The sequence below is a fragment of the Symphalangus syndactylus genome, chromosome 19, assembly GCF_028878055.3.
Source record: "Symphalangus syndactylus isolate Jambi chromosome 19, NHGRI_mSymSyn1-v2.1_pri, whole genome shotgun sequence".
NCBI lineage: Eukaryota > Metazoa > Chordata > Mammalia > Primates > Hylobatidae > Symphalangus > Symphalangus syndactylus.
The window spans coordinates 26,949,161-26,962,604 of NC_072434.2; the positions used below are offsets into that span (position 1 = coordinate 26,949,161).

At 37.8% G+C, this 13,444-nt stretch overlaps 1 long non-coding RNA gene and 1 pseudogene across 1 annotated transcript; both read left to right on the forward strand.

Moving 5' to 3' along the window:
* The first annotated feature begins 1,836 nt into the window (after window positions 1-1,836).
* LOC129458214 (large ribosomal subunit protein uL14-like) lies at window positions 1,837-2,336 on the forward strand (annotated as a pseudogene).
* Window positions 2,337-2,436: 100 nt separating this feature from the next.
* On the forward strand, window positions 2,437-3,520 carry LOC129458379 (uncharacterized). Its single transcript, XR_008649608.2, has 2 exons — window positions 2,437-2,522; window positions 3,168-3,520. It is a non-coding gene; the product is annotated as an uncharacterized lncRNA (long non-coding RNA).
* The last annotated feature ends 9,924 nt before the right edge of the window (window positions 3,521-13,444 follow it).

Below are 13,444 nucleotides of genomic sequence, written 5' to 3' on the forward strand. Positions count from 1 at the left end.
TCATGGAAGTAAGACAAATATCCACATCACTTTTCAAAAGGAGCAGAAAGGTACATTCTTATCATTTTCTTTGAAAACATAGTGAACAAGAACCCTTATGACTCTCATAGGACTACCAAACAGCACAAAGAAAGGCATTAGAACATGAAAATGAATACAATATTTGAGACTGATGGTCTGGTATGACATGAATGTCACATATATGCTGGGATTAGATGGAAACTTTTGTTGGGGTCAGGTTGGTATGAGCTATTTGTGCCATGTCAAATTTGTGTGATACCATTTTGTAAGGTTGAAAGGAAAGCATAGGAAAAGATATATGGAAAACAAAAGACAGGATAATGTCTATATTTTAGAATATTTCTCACCATTCAATCATTCTATCCTGTGCATAGATTCTTTATAGAGTATATGAAGGGAGGTTATGCAACTTGATTGCACGTAAATTAGAAAAGTAGCATGCAGGGCTCATTATTTCAGAAACTTGAATGTATATTAGATTGTGATAATAAATTATATGATTTTCTATATTAGGCAAAGGTTTCTATAACATAACTAAAGAAGTTAATTGAACGGATCCAGTTAGTATTCAATTAACACAGCCATAACATAATCCCAGTGTCAGAAAACAAAACAAACAAAAAACAAACAACAAAAAAAACCCACAAGATTGTTTGCAATAGAATTTATTTTCTAAAATGTCCCTGGATAAGAACATTGTTTTAAAATAGTCTATCGAAAATGTACACATAAAGCAGCATAACACAGCAGATTTAAAATTTTCCAGCTAATTAGTAACTAATAAAACTTCTATATAAATCTATTAAAATAAAATTGGATTGCCCAAAACATTACTAAATAATTCTTAGATAAGGACAATCTTACAATGCACAAATAAAATGGCATAAAATTCCTTCATGCCATGAGTGTAATTTAATTTAATTATTGGCTCTCACATACATGGCTGGAGTATCATCAATCATCATAGATAATATTTTTCTAAGTCACCAAAACTAATTATAGTCAGTAATCTCTATTCACTGAGACTAATCTCTACACTACATTAAAAATCAATCTATTATATAGTGTCATGAAGGTCTGTTGAGTGTAGTGTTTTTTTATAAACATCAAAATTCTTTGTTGATTACCTGAATGCTTTACACAGATTTATCAAATTGTCTAAATTTGCTCTTGTAAATAAATAATACACTGATGATTGGTATTTCATTTTTGTGTTAAGAGAGCAATTCTACATTAAAAAATATTTTATAAAAATTGCCACTCATTGTTTAGATTATTTTTGAATTAGAATTATTGATAAAAGGGGAGTAAACTGAAATACAATAGGGAAACGCTGGGCAAAGGCAGAAGTATGGTTGACGTGACAGATCCTATTCCAACGGTTTTTTTCTATGCTCTTTTCTATACTGTGTTCAGTTAATTTTAAGATCGTATCTACATCACAGTAAACATTTTGTTTCCCTTAGTTGACTCTTCCCCCAAGTACTTGTATAAATCAGTTCGAATTAGATATTTCATGTTCATAGAATTTTAGAGATAAAGAGACTGTGGAGATTCATTTACCAATGTAGAAACCGAGAAAAAGTTTAGGCATGAAAGTTACCCTAGTAATTAGCAGCATCATTACAGCTCATGTTTCCTAACTGTGTTTGTTACAACAATCCTTTCAGCAAACCACAAATAAACATTAAATGTTTACAATTATACTCATATTGAAACATGTTTTCTCTGCTTAAAAGAATAGTATAAGATATACTCATGATATCCCAGTGTCCTTTGAATCAACTTCCTTTTTTCTTCTTTCCGGCGTTCAAGATGTCGAAGTGAGGACGTGCTGGGTCCTCTGGTGCGAAATTCCGGATTTCCTTGGGTCTTCCGGTAGGAGCTGTAATCAGTTGTGCTGACAACACAGGAGCCAAAAACCTGTATATCATCTCCGAGAAGGGGATCAAGGGACGGCTGAACAGACTTCCCGCTACTGGTGTGGGTGACATGGTGATGGTCACAGTCAAGAAAGGCAAACCAGAGCTCAGAAAAAAGGTACATCCAGCAGTGGTCATTCGACAACAAAAGTCATACCGTAGAAAAGATGGCGTGTTTCTTTATTTTGAAGATAATGCAGGGGTCATAGTGAACAATAAAGGCGAGATGAAAGGTTCTGCCATTACAGGACCAGTAGCAAAGGAGTGTGCAAACTTGTGGCCCCGGATTGTGTCCAATGCTGGCAGCATTGCGTGATTCTCCAGTATATTTGTAAAAAAATAAAAAAAAAACTGAACCCATTAAAAAGTATTTGTTTGCAAAAAAAAAAAAAAGATATATAGTTCTTTTTTTCAACTAGATTTACAAACTGTTAATATTTTGCTATATTTGTTTTATATCTTTAAGTTCTCCTCCTCCTCCTTACTCTCTCTCTGTTTTTTCTTTATACACAGGCACCTTTTTTTCTTTTTATAACCATTTGGAAGTAATTTCAACCTAGATACTTCATCATACATCTCGTAAATATATGGGCATTTTCTTCTGCATTACTAATATACCCTTATCCGATTCAAGAAATATAATTTTGCCATTATTATATAATCTAACCTAGAGTCCATATTTTCAACATTTGTCTCATTGGACAAATACTTTTTTTACGCTTTTTAATTCCAGAGCCAAAAGTCACACATTTAATGATCAAGTTTCTTTAGCCTCCCTTAGATGCTCTACAGCTTTTCTGGGGAAAACCCTTGTTGGGTTTTGCCATTATATGGGCTGTAGAAACTAAGCAGTATTTATGTTTATTCAATTATTTATTTGGAATGAAAATTGTGTATATTTAAGGCATACAACATGATGTTTTGATCTACATAGTAAAATATTTACTACAGTCAAGCTAATTAACATATGCATCTTCCAACATAACTACTTGTGTTTGTGCCTCTGTGTGTGTGTGTGTGTCTGTGTGTGTGTGGTGAGAACATCTGAAATCTACTCCCTTAGCAAATTTCCAGTATACAATATGATATTATTAACTTTAGTTATCAAGCAGTGCATTAGATCTCTAGAACTTATTTTTCCTACCTAACACTTTGTATTCTTTGACCAACCTCTCTCCATTTCCCCCACCTCCTCTCCCCTTGTAACCACATTATTTGCAATAGCCAAGTTATGAAAACAACAAAAGTGTTCAAATGGACTAAATTGTTCAGTCACCTGGGAATAAAAGACTCATCACTTAGAACATAGGGAAGAGCTAGCTCTTCATCAGTGGATAGAGGAATGCTCTGAAATGCAGAAATACTTACTATGAAGATAAATAAACTCTCTCTCCAAGGAAGAACTATTGAGAGGAAAGAGAAATTCTAGGAAGATCAAACCATTGACTTTTTCATTATTTCTACTGCTGGTTACACATTTTGAGAACAAGGTATCTTCTCTTTGATAATCAATATTTAAAAAATAACAGCCTAGACATACTTATTGTAACAATAGAAATAAACAAACATTGAATGTTTCTCTATGTGCCTTATATTGGTTAATTTTAATCACATCCAGATAGATACAATAGGACAAGTGATATGGCCAAGATCAAATAGCTATCAAAGGTCTTTGCTAAGAACTGAAATTTGGAATTGTTCAATATCTTATATTTTTAATACACTGGTCAAAAATATATTTTATTTTTAAAAGTATATTATTATAAGTTAGAAATACTGTAAAAGTGAAACAATTCACTGCTCTGTTTTCTTTAATAGATAAATAAAAGATATCTTAGATAAATCCTTAAGTAGCATGAAAAAAAGAATTAAGACCCCCTTGTAATCCCAGCACTTTGGGAGGCTGAGGCAGGTGGATCACGAGGTCAAGGCAATGAGCTGGCCAACGTGGTGAAACTCCGTCGCTACTAAAAATACAAAAATTAGCTGGGCGTGGTGGCATGCACCTGTAGTCCCAGCTATTTGGGAGGCTGAGGCAGGAGAATCGCTTGAACCTGGGAGGTGGAGGTTGTAGTGAGCCGAGATTGCTCCACTCCACTCCAGCCTGGGTGACAGAGTGAGACTCAGTCTCAAAAAAAAAAAAAAAGAATTAAGACCCCCCGCCCCCGCCTTAATTTTTATCATTGGCTAATCTCTGTGACAGAGTGATACAATAATCATATTGGTATTGTTACTATCCCAATATAATACATTTTAAGCAACCTCCATGCAAATGGGTCATATCTGCCACTTGGTAATTGAAAACGGATTTGTAAAGAAGCTAATGCTTAAGTCACTATTCACAAATAATTACTAGCATTAAATGTAGATTCTTATCTGTTGTACTCAATGTTAAGTATGTCTAAGAAACAGATTTCTTCTCTGAAACTGAAACTAAACAATCACATTGTATCACCAGTGTTAAATACAAACTCCACAATGAATAAGAAACCTTTGAAAAATATATATTATGTCTTCATTTCTGGCAATTAACACCCAAATTAAACTATGTTACCACAGGTAGCAAGATACTGACATGATAAAGGTTTATGTTTACCTGTTTTGTTTATGCTTACCTGTTTTACATTGCTTGGTTTGGTTTGTTTTATATAACCTTTCTCTGGCTACAGTGTATTTGAAGTTCCTTTAGAAGTCTGGGCCACATACGTTTAAAAAATAAACGTAAGAAAGAGAATAACCAGAAGTTTATAGTCACTATTTACACATTATTATTATTTGCTTAATGATTTAAATAGGGCAAATTTAACAATGGCTATTACACAAATAATCTGTGGCTGAAGTAGTAGAAATTGAAGGATAACCAGTTAACAAATATTTAACTACACAAGTTCAAAGAGCATTTGTAGTAAGGAGACTAAAGAGAGGATACGTGTTTGTTATTCCCTGAGTGTGTATATGGTGCCTCAGGAACTGAGACATTATAGGATGGTTAAGCCTAAGGATGCTAAACCTATACTTTGTGAGTTCATCTTTTCAATTCTGCCCCTTTCTATGTGACCTTCAGTAAATTGCTGAAGCTATTTGTACCTTAATTTTCTTCTATAAAATGGAGATGATAGTATCAATATTTATCCAATGGGGTTCTCATATATCAGTTCATTAAGTATGAAGACGAGTGCTTGACACACAATAAACACTTTATCATTACAGTATATTTTCTTCTTTAGACAACAGCATTTGACAGAGTTCCATTTAACACACGGAATAAAATGCTCTGATGCCACTTTTTTTCTTCTTCCAATTTTTTTTTATTCTTTTTTTGAGATGGAGTTTCATTCTTGTTGCCCAGGCTGGAGTGCAATGGCACGGTCCTGGCTCACTGCAACCTCTGCCATCTGAGTTCAAGCAGTTCTCCTGCCTCAGCCCCCCGAATAGCTGGGATTACAGGAGTGCGCCACCACTCCAGACTAATTTTATTTTATTTTTTTTTTTGTATTTTTAGTAGAGACAGGGTTTCACCATTTTGGCCAGGCTGATCTTGAACCCCTGACCTCAGGTGATCTGCCTGCCTCGGCCTCCCAAGGTGCTGGGATTACACATGTGAGCCACCATGTCCGGCCTGTAAATGAATAAAATTAACAGGAAAGAAACAGAGGGAACCTATCTGATAGCCTTTGCTTGGTAGAATTACATGATCCATTGAATTTATTCCAAACTGATTTATCCAACCATGAATATGCTCCTAGTATAGCAACACACTCTGGAGATGCACAGAAAAATATAATGTTGGCTTTGCCTTTGAGAAAATTACAGTGGTAAGCTAGACAATAAATCTATGACTATTGTGTGATTAAATAGTATCATAATGGTAAGCAAAGGTTGCCGTAGGAGCAGAAACTTCTTTTTTTTTTTGAGACGAAGTCTTGCTCTGTCGCCCAGGCTGGAGTGCAGTGGCGCGATCTTGGCTTAGTGCAAGCTCCGCCTCCCAGGTTCACGCCATTCTCCTGCCTCAGCCTCTCAAGCAGCTGGGACTATAGGCGCCCACCACCACGCCCAGCTATAATTTTTTGTATTTTTAGTAGAGACGGGGTTTTACCGTGTTAGCCAGGATGCTCTCAATCTCCTGACCTTGTGATCCGCCAGCCTCGGCCTCCCAAAGTGCTGGGATTACAGGCTTGAGCCACCGTGCCCGGCCTGAGCAGAAACTACTTAATCCAGGACAAGATGAGTTTTGCATTTTAAAGATAACTTTGGGAAATGGGGGACTATATGGAAGAGAGAGCATGTATGAAGATAGAAATGTCACCAGGAGAATGATGCATGAATAAAGATTAGAGAAGATAGTGATAATTGGATTGTTATTGTTTTGATTAAGAGGACTCTCTGAATGATTTAAAAGATATGAAGGAGGTAAGATTAATGAGAGTTGGTAAGTAATTGTTTATTTGATATAAAATATAAGGAATGGGAAAGCATCAAGAATGACTCACTCTTCTTCCATAATTAATTGGATTTTAAAACAGAATCGTTTTGATTCCTTTACTTTAAAAGGAAGATAAACTATTCTTAAATTCCAATTATAATTATCCCCCGGAAATACTAACCTGAACTATTCATTTTCTTTTTGATATTATTATTCTGAAATCTCTCTATTAAATAGAGAGATTCTAATAAATATCTTGATTTATTATTATTATTTTGGTGCTTTTTTAATAGGCCTTAATTAATTGTGAGGTAAAATTTAAAACTGTCATTGAGTGCCTGCCCATTTATATAGTGCTTTGCAGTTCTGAAATCATTTTCATATGTGTAAACCAAGTAAAAATATTGTTTTGATATTAGATATGATCCACTTAAGTTTTACATATGAGACTTAGTGTAAGAAAAGAATAATTCTTTAAAGTACCTTGAAAGCACATTTCTCATTTCTAAATTGAACCATGAACTTAATAACATGGGCCATGATATACCCTGATAGGAATTAAGGAAAATGAGATAAAAAAGACAGTTCATTCTTGCTAAAGGAAAATTAAAATAACACTTACTGTATATCACTTTCTTATTTTCATGACCTATCTCTTACATAATTATTAGAAGAGAATGTTCATCCCATCAGACAAAAGACAATTTAGCACCATAATGATACTACCTCCTCAGCATCATTAGGCTACTTGATAGAGGATATGATTGATGCTTATGTATACTCATTAACCAAAGAGGTCTACTTAAAACAGTAGGAACAAAATTCTGTTCACTAATAAACAGAATTGAAATAATGGGCTATTAGTTTAGCAGTGGTGAATGGATACTTGGAAATGTAATTTCACTTGATTTAGTGTAGTACCTGACTACTCACTGACAAGTTCAGAATGCTATTAGGCCAGTTAGTACTATAACCTGAAGTCACTTTATCAGAATATGTATTTTTTCAAATAATATTATTGACTAAAATAGTTATATATAAAGAAGAAAAAATATAAAGTTAACCTTTTGAAAGTAAGTTCAGTAATGTTAAGTGTTTCCACGATCTATTCCTGTGATTATAGTAAACTAGACAATTATAATTTTCTTTTCAGAAAACTGGAATCATGCTGTAAATTCTATAAATGAGATATCTTACATCTTTTCCTATTATTCAGTATTAACCAGTATTAACCATGAGAGGTAAAGATATCTTTAAGAAGGTCAAAAATGAATATTTAACCTATCCCCGAGAACATCTCAGATGAAAAATTTAGTTCAGATGGTCTATTCTTTTCTTTTAGAAATATTTATAATACTAAGAATTGATCTGAAATTTCTTTACAGCTCTAAATAATTTAGATAAGAACTTTTGATATTTGGGGTTCAGTATGGCCAAAAGACAGCACTTTTAAAACTCTGCAGCAGTAAAACATCATGAATTTAATCCTGATAAATTAGTGTGGTTCTCCAACATTCATCCCTTAGAAAAATACAATATTTAAACCTCAGTGATTATTACTCATGTCAAAATAAACAATTACTTTCTACCTGGGTAGTCAAAACCATTAAAAATCAAATATTAACACGGCAAATAAGAATCTATCACAGGCAATGATTGTTTCACTGCACAAAAACTACAGGTACACATATCTAATATTTATCACAGTAAGTTTGTGGAATGAATATTTTAATTCCTTTTTTACACCGGAGTAAAGGTAGAGGTAATATTAAGATGTTAGTATGATCAGAGGTTGAGAAAAGTTTCCCCCAAAAGAATCAACTAGATGTAGAAAAAAAATTTTTCTCCACCTATTTATAATAAACATTTTGAAAGAGCTTCAAGGAAAACAAATTCTCTTTGTATTTTGGATTTTCCTTCATAGAAATAGCTCAACTGTTAGGATTGGTTTAGGATAACAGCGTGGCATACTAGAATAGAGCCTAATAGCCTTGAATTTAAGATACTACTTGCCCGTGATCCTTGTTCAAATTACTTAATGTGTCTGCAGTACAGATTTACTTATAGAGCTTGTGACACTGACACGGATAGGTCATCTTGAGCACTAGTAGATGAAAGGTACGTAGACTCTGGGTGTTAGGCCTGCATATTAGGGTTCTCTAATGGGACAGAACTAATAGGATAAGTGAATATATGAAGGGGAGTTTATTAGGAAAAGTGACTCACACCATCACAAGGCGAAGTGTCACAATAGGCTGTCTGCAAGCTGGGGAGCCAGGAAGCCACTCCAAGTCCCCAAACCTCAAAAGTAGAGAAGCTGACAGTGCAACCCTCAGTCTGTGGCCAAAGGCCTGAGAGCCCCTGACAAAGCACTGGTATAAGTCCAAGGGTCCAAAACCTGAATGTAGGGAGACCCCATGAAACTATTGCTACGGAATAAAAGACGAAATGCTCCTGATTATTGTAAATACAAAATTGCATGCAGGATAGTGTAAAGACAATGCCAGGTTGGACTGCCAGAATGAGCCAACAGCACGTAATGTGCTTCCCCCTGCAGAGAGCCTATGAATGCACGTGCAGTCAGGGAGGTTTCCCATCGCCAAGATTCCTATCCCAGAAAAGCAGATGTTCATAGCTCTGGGAATGGAAGGCGACCCTTGTGGAGAGCTTATAAACGGACGCACGGCGTCTCCTGTCCATATGGATAAGATAGGGCTATAAAGGCCCTCATCTTGCCATGGCTCTTCTAGGCCTCTTTAGGGTTAAGGCATATGCCCTTCTGAGAATTTCTGGTCTAACCGGTTGTCTAGCTTCATGTCCTGTTTCCATGGATTGTTTGTAACCAGCTTTTGTTGCAATTGTTACTGCTGATTAATATCTTGCTAATCATAGGTTATGGAAAGATTGTGTTTCTGTTTTAAGGTTCTGTTTAAGGTGATGCACACACTATGTTGTAAATTCTTATCTCTGTATAGTGTACTTCTATATACAAATGTACTGCACTTCTACATACAAATGTTATGTTAAAGAATTACTTCATCCCCATGTGACCATCTAACCTCATAATCAATTGACCCTAAATCCCTCACTAACCTACCCCTGCCCTCACTAAACTTAATAATAAATGCTGGTATATCCAGTGCATTGTTGGCACCGTGGGACCAGAAGGTGGTGACCCCCCTGGACCCAGCTTTCATTATCTTGTGTGTGCCTATTATTTTTCAACCTGCTGATCCGCCTGAGAACAAAGAGAGAGCCCCGTTGCATTGCAGGCTGCTGGTCAGATCCCGCAATACCTAAAGAACTTGGAGTCTGATGTTCGAGGGAAGGAAGCATCTGGTACAGGAGAAAGATGGAGGCCAGATGATTCAGGCAGCCTAGGCCTTCCATGTTCTGCCTATTTTTATTCTGGCAGCTCATTAGATTGGGCCCAACCAGATTGAGAGTGGGTCTGCCTCTCCCAGTCCACTGACTCAAATGTTATTCTCCTTTGTCAACACGCTCACAGACACACTCAGGAACAATACTTTGCATCCTTCAATCCAATCAAGTTGACACCTAATATTAACCGTCACAAGTCCATCCCTTGTCAACTTGAACCCATACACATCTCCTGAAATTATAGATATAATCTTCAAATAAAGACAATAATAAGGTCATAATTATGCCTAACATAATCCAGCTATCCTTCGTACAATCAGAAGCACACTAATCTTTAACCTAAATGCTATTACATAAAGTTAACAACACTTAAATGTTGATATGGAGTCAATAAATCTTATGTCACATGATAAAGAAAAAGGAAAGGAAATAAAATGTAGATATTTTCTTAGCTCAAGTGTACACATTCACAAACATGTTCTTAACAAAATAAGGAGGAAATACTCAGGACAATTACTATCCTCGTTTCTGCAACTGGTCACGTGGTCATAGCTGGTCTTGATGACTATCTTCTACTACTCGTTCTATACTCGCTTTGCCTTCAGCAAGCACCTCTGCAGATCATGGTTTTTCACCTGGTGGAGCGACCCAAACCTTCATTCCTGAAGGGTCTGGGCCATTTGTAGTGCTGTCTTGATTGGGTTGTTGTAGTTTTCCATTGCCCTTAATCAGAGGACATGGTAATACTAAGAGATGCCCTAAGGGATCTCCTGTATTCCACGCATAATCTTTCTTACATCTATTGTGGAGTAGTAGACTGATTTCGTTTTGATAGTCTGGGTCAGTCATCTCAGCCAACACTGTAACTCTCTTCTTAGCCTATTGACTTAGAGGTAGGAGGAGCCCAAAGTGACTAGGTGGCAATCATAACTTCCTGTTTAATGAAATCACAGTTGTGTCTCCTGGTGGCAGCATTTCTCCCTCTGGAACTAACATCTACACCAGCAGGATGTAATGTCACAGAAACAGGAAGCAAAAATTTTGTTAGTGGATCACTAGGGGTAATGGTGAATAGTGCCACTTCCACTTCTACCCCTTGATTACTGGACCCATGAATCCTGGCTCTGGAAGAAACAGTACTATATATTGGATGCTGATTCAGAATATACACAAACTTCTGGAGAATTTTGCCCCAGCCCTGCAAAGTATTGTTACCTAGTTGAAATTGTAATTGTGACTTCAAAAGGCCATTCCACCATTCTATCAATCCAGCTGCTTCAGGAGGATAGGGAACATGGTGCGACCAATAATTCCATGAGCATGAGCCCACTGCCACACTCCTTTGGCTGTAAAGTATGACTGTCTTGGTCAGAAGCAATGCTGTATGAAATAGCATGAAGGTGTATAAGGCATTTCGTGAGTCCATGGATAGTAGTCTTGGCAGAAGCACTGACTGTAGTGTAGGCAAATCCATATCCACAGTAAGTGTCTATTTGGGTAAGGACAAACCTCTGCCCTTTCCATGATGGAAGAGGTCTGCTATAATCAAGCTGCCACCAGGTAGCTGGCTGATCTACCCAAGGAATGATGCCTTATTGAGGGCCAAACCAACCACTTCAGTGTTGGTTTTTGCTGCTGGCAAATTGGGCACTCAACAGTGGCCATAGCCAGCTCAGCCTTGGTGAGTGGAAGTCCATGTTGCTGCACCTATGCATAACCTCCATCCCTGCCACCATGGCCATTTGTTCACGGACCCATTGGGCAATGACAGGGGTGACTGGGGAAAGAGGCTGAGTTTTTGTCCACAGAACAGGTCATCCTATCCACTTGATTATTAAAATCCTCCTCTGCTGAGGTCACCCTTTGGTGAGCACTCACATGAGACACAAATGTGTTCACAGTTTTTGACCACTCAAATATGTCCATCCACATACCTCTTCCCCAAATTTCTTTGTTACCATTTTTCCAATCATGCTTCTTCCAAATCCCTCACCATCTAGCCAAATGACTGGCTACAGCCCATGAATCAGTATATAATCACACATATGGCCATTTCTCCTTCCATGCAAAGTGCACAACCAGGTGCACTGCTCAAAGTTCTGCCTACTGGGAATATTTTCCTTTACCACTGTCCTTCAGGGATGTCCTAGAAATGGGCTGCAGTGCTGCAGCTGGCCACTTTGGGGTAGGCCTTTGTCTTCTGTTCCTCTGTCAACTGATCATAGGGAACTCCCCATGAAGCCATTAGTGCAGGCCAGGGGAGAGAAGGCAGGGCAGCAGGAGTGGGGACCACGGGCACTTGAGCCACTTCCTCAAGTAACTTACTTGTGCCCTCAGGATCTGCTTGAGCCCAATCACATATATACCACTTCCATTTTATGGATGGAATGCTGCTGTGCATTCCCCACTTTATGGCTTGATGGGTCAGAAAACACCCAGTTCATGATAGACAGTTCGGGTCGCATGGTGACCTGATGACCCATAGTCAAACATTTAGTTTCTACTGAAATCCAGTAACAAGCCCAAAGCTGTCTCTCAAAAGGAGAGCAGTTATCTGCAGAAGATGGCAGGAACTTGCTCCAATATCCTAGAGGCCTCTGCTGTGAAGGCCAGCCAAAGGCTCCAAAGGTTCCAAACAGCATCCCCATCTGTCACTGACACCTCAAACACCACTGGATCTGCTGAGTCATATGGCCCAAGTGGCAGAGCAGCTTGCACAACAGCCTGGACCTGTTGCAGGACCTTCTCCTGTTCTGGACTCCACTCAAAACTGGCAGCCATTTTGGTCACTCGAGAAATGGCCCTGAGTAACACACCCAAATGAGGAATGTATTGCCTCTTGCGAGTGGTGAATCAAGAGTATTAAATGCATTTATTTTGCGTTAACTTTCTAAGCAGTTCACACCAAGGACTACCAGTGTTCTCCATACTGTTAGAAGTAGAGTTCTAGCATTTTTAGGTCTAATTATATTAAGCAGCCAAGTCCAGAAACCCCAAAACTAACTAAAGAAATCCATCCTTAAAATTATGTTTATCTAGAACCACTCCTGGTACCAAAATCTGCATTAGTCAGGGTTCTCTGAAGAGTCAGAACTAAAAGGATAGATGAATATATGAAGGGGAGCTTACTGGGAGAATTGACTCACACAATCACAAGGTGAAGTCCTATAATAGGCTGTCTGTAGGCTGAGGAACCAGGAAGCCAGTCAGAGTCCCCAAACCTCATAAGTAGGGAAGCTGATAATGTAGCTTTCAGTCTGTGGCCGAAGGCCCAAGACCCCCTGGCAAATCACTGGTATAAGTTCAGGAGTCCAAAATCTGAAGAACTTGATGTTCAAGGGCAGGAAACATCCAGCACAGGAGAAAGATGGAGGCCAAAAGACGCAGACAGTCTAGTCCTTCCATGTTCTTCTGTCTGCTTTCATTCTAGCTGCTCTGGCAGCTCATTAGATGGTACCCACCCAGACTGAGGGTACGTCTGCCTCTCCCAGTCCACTGATTCAAATGTTAGTCTCCTTTGCCAATACCCTCACAGACACACCCAGGACAACACTTTGCATCCTTCAATTGAATCAAGTTGACACTCTGTATTAACCACCACAGCCGGACACATTATAAATAACTTAAAATGCATGAGGAGGGGTTTGCCAATAAAATGCAGAAATTATAGCAGGCACCTTTTGCCAGTAATAGCCTT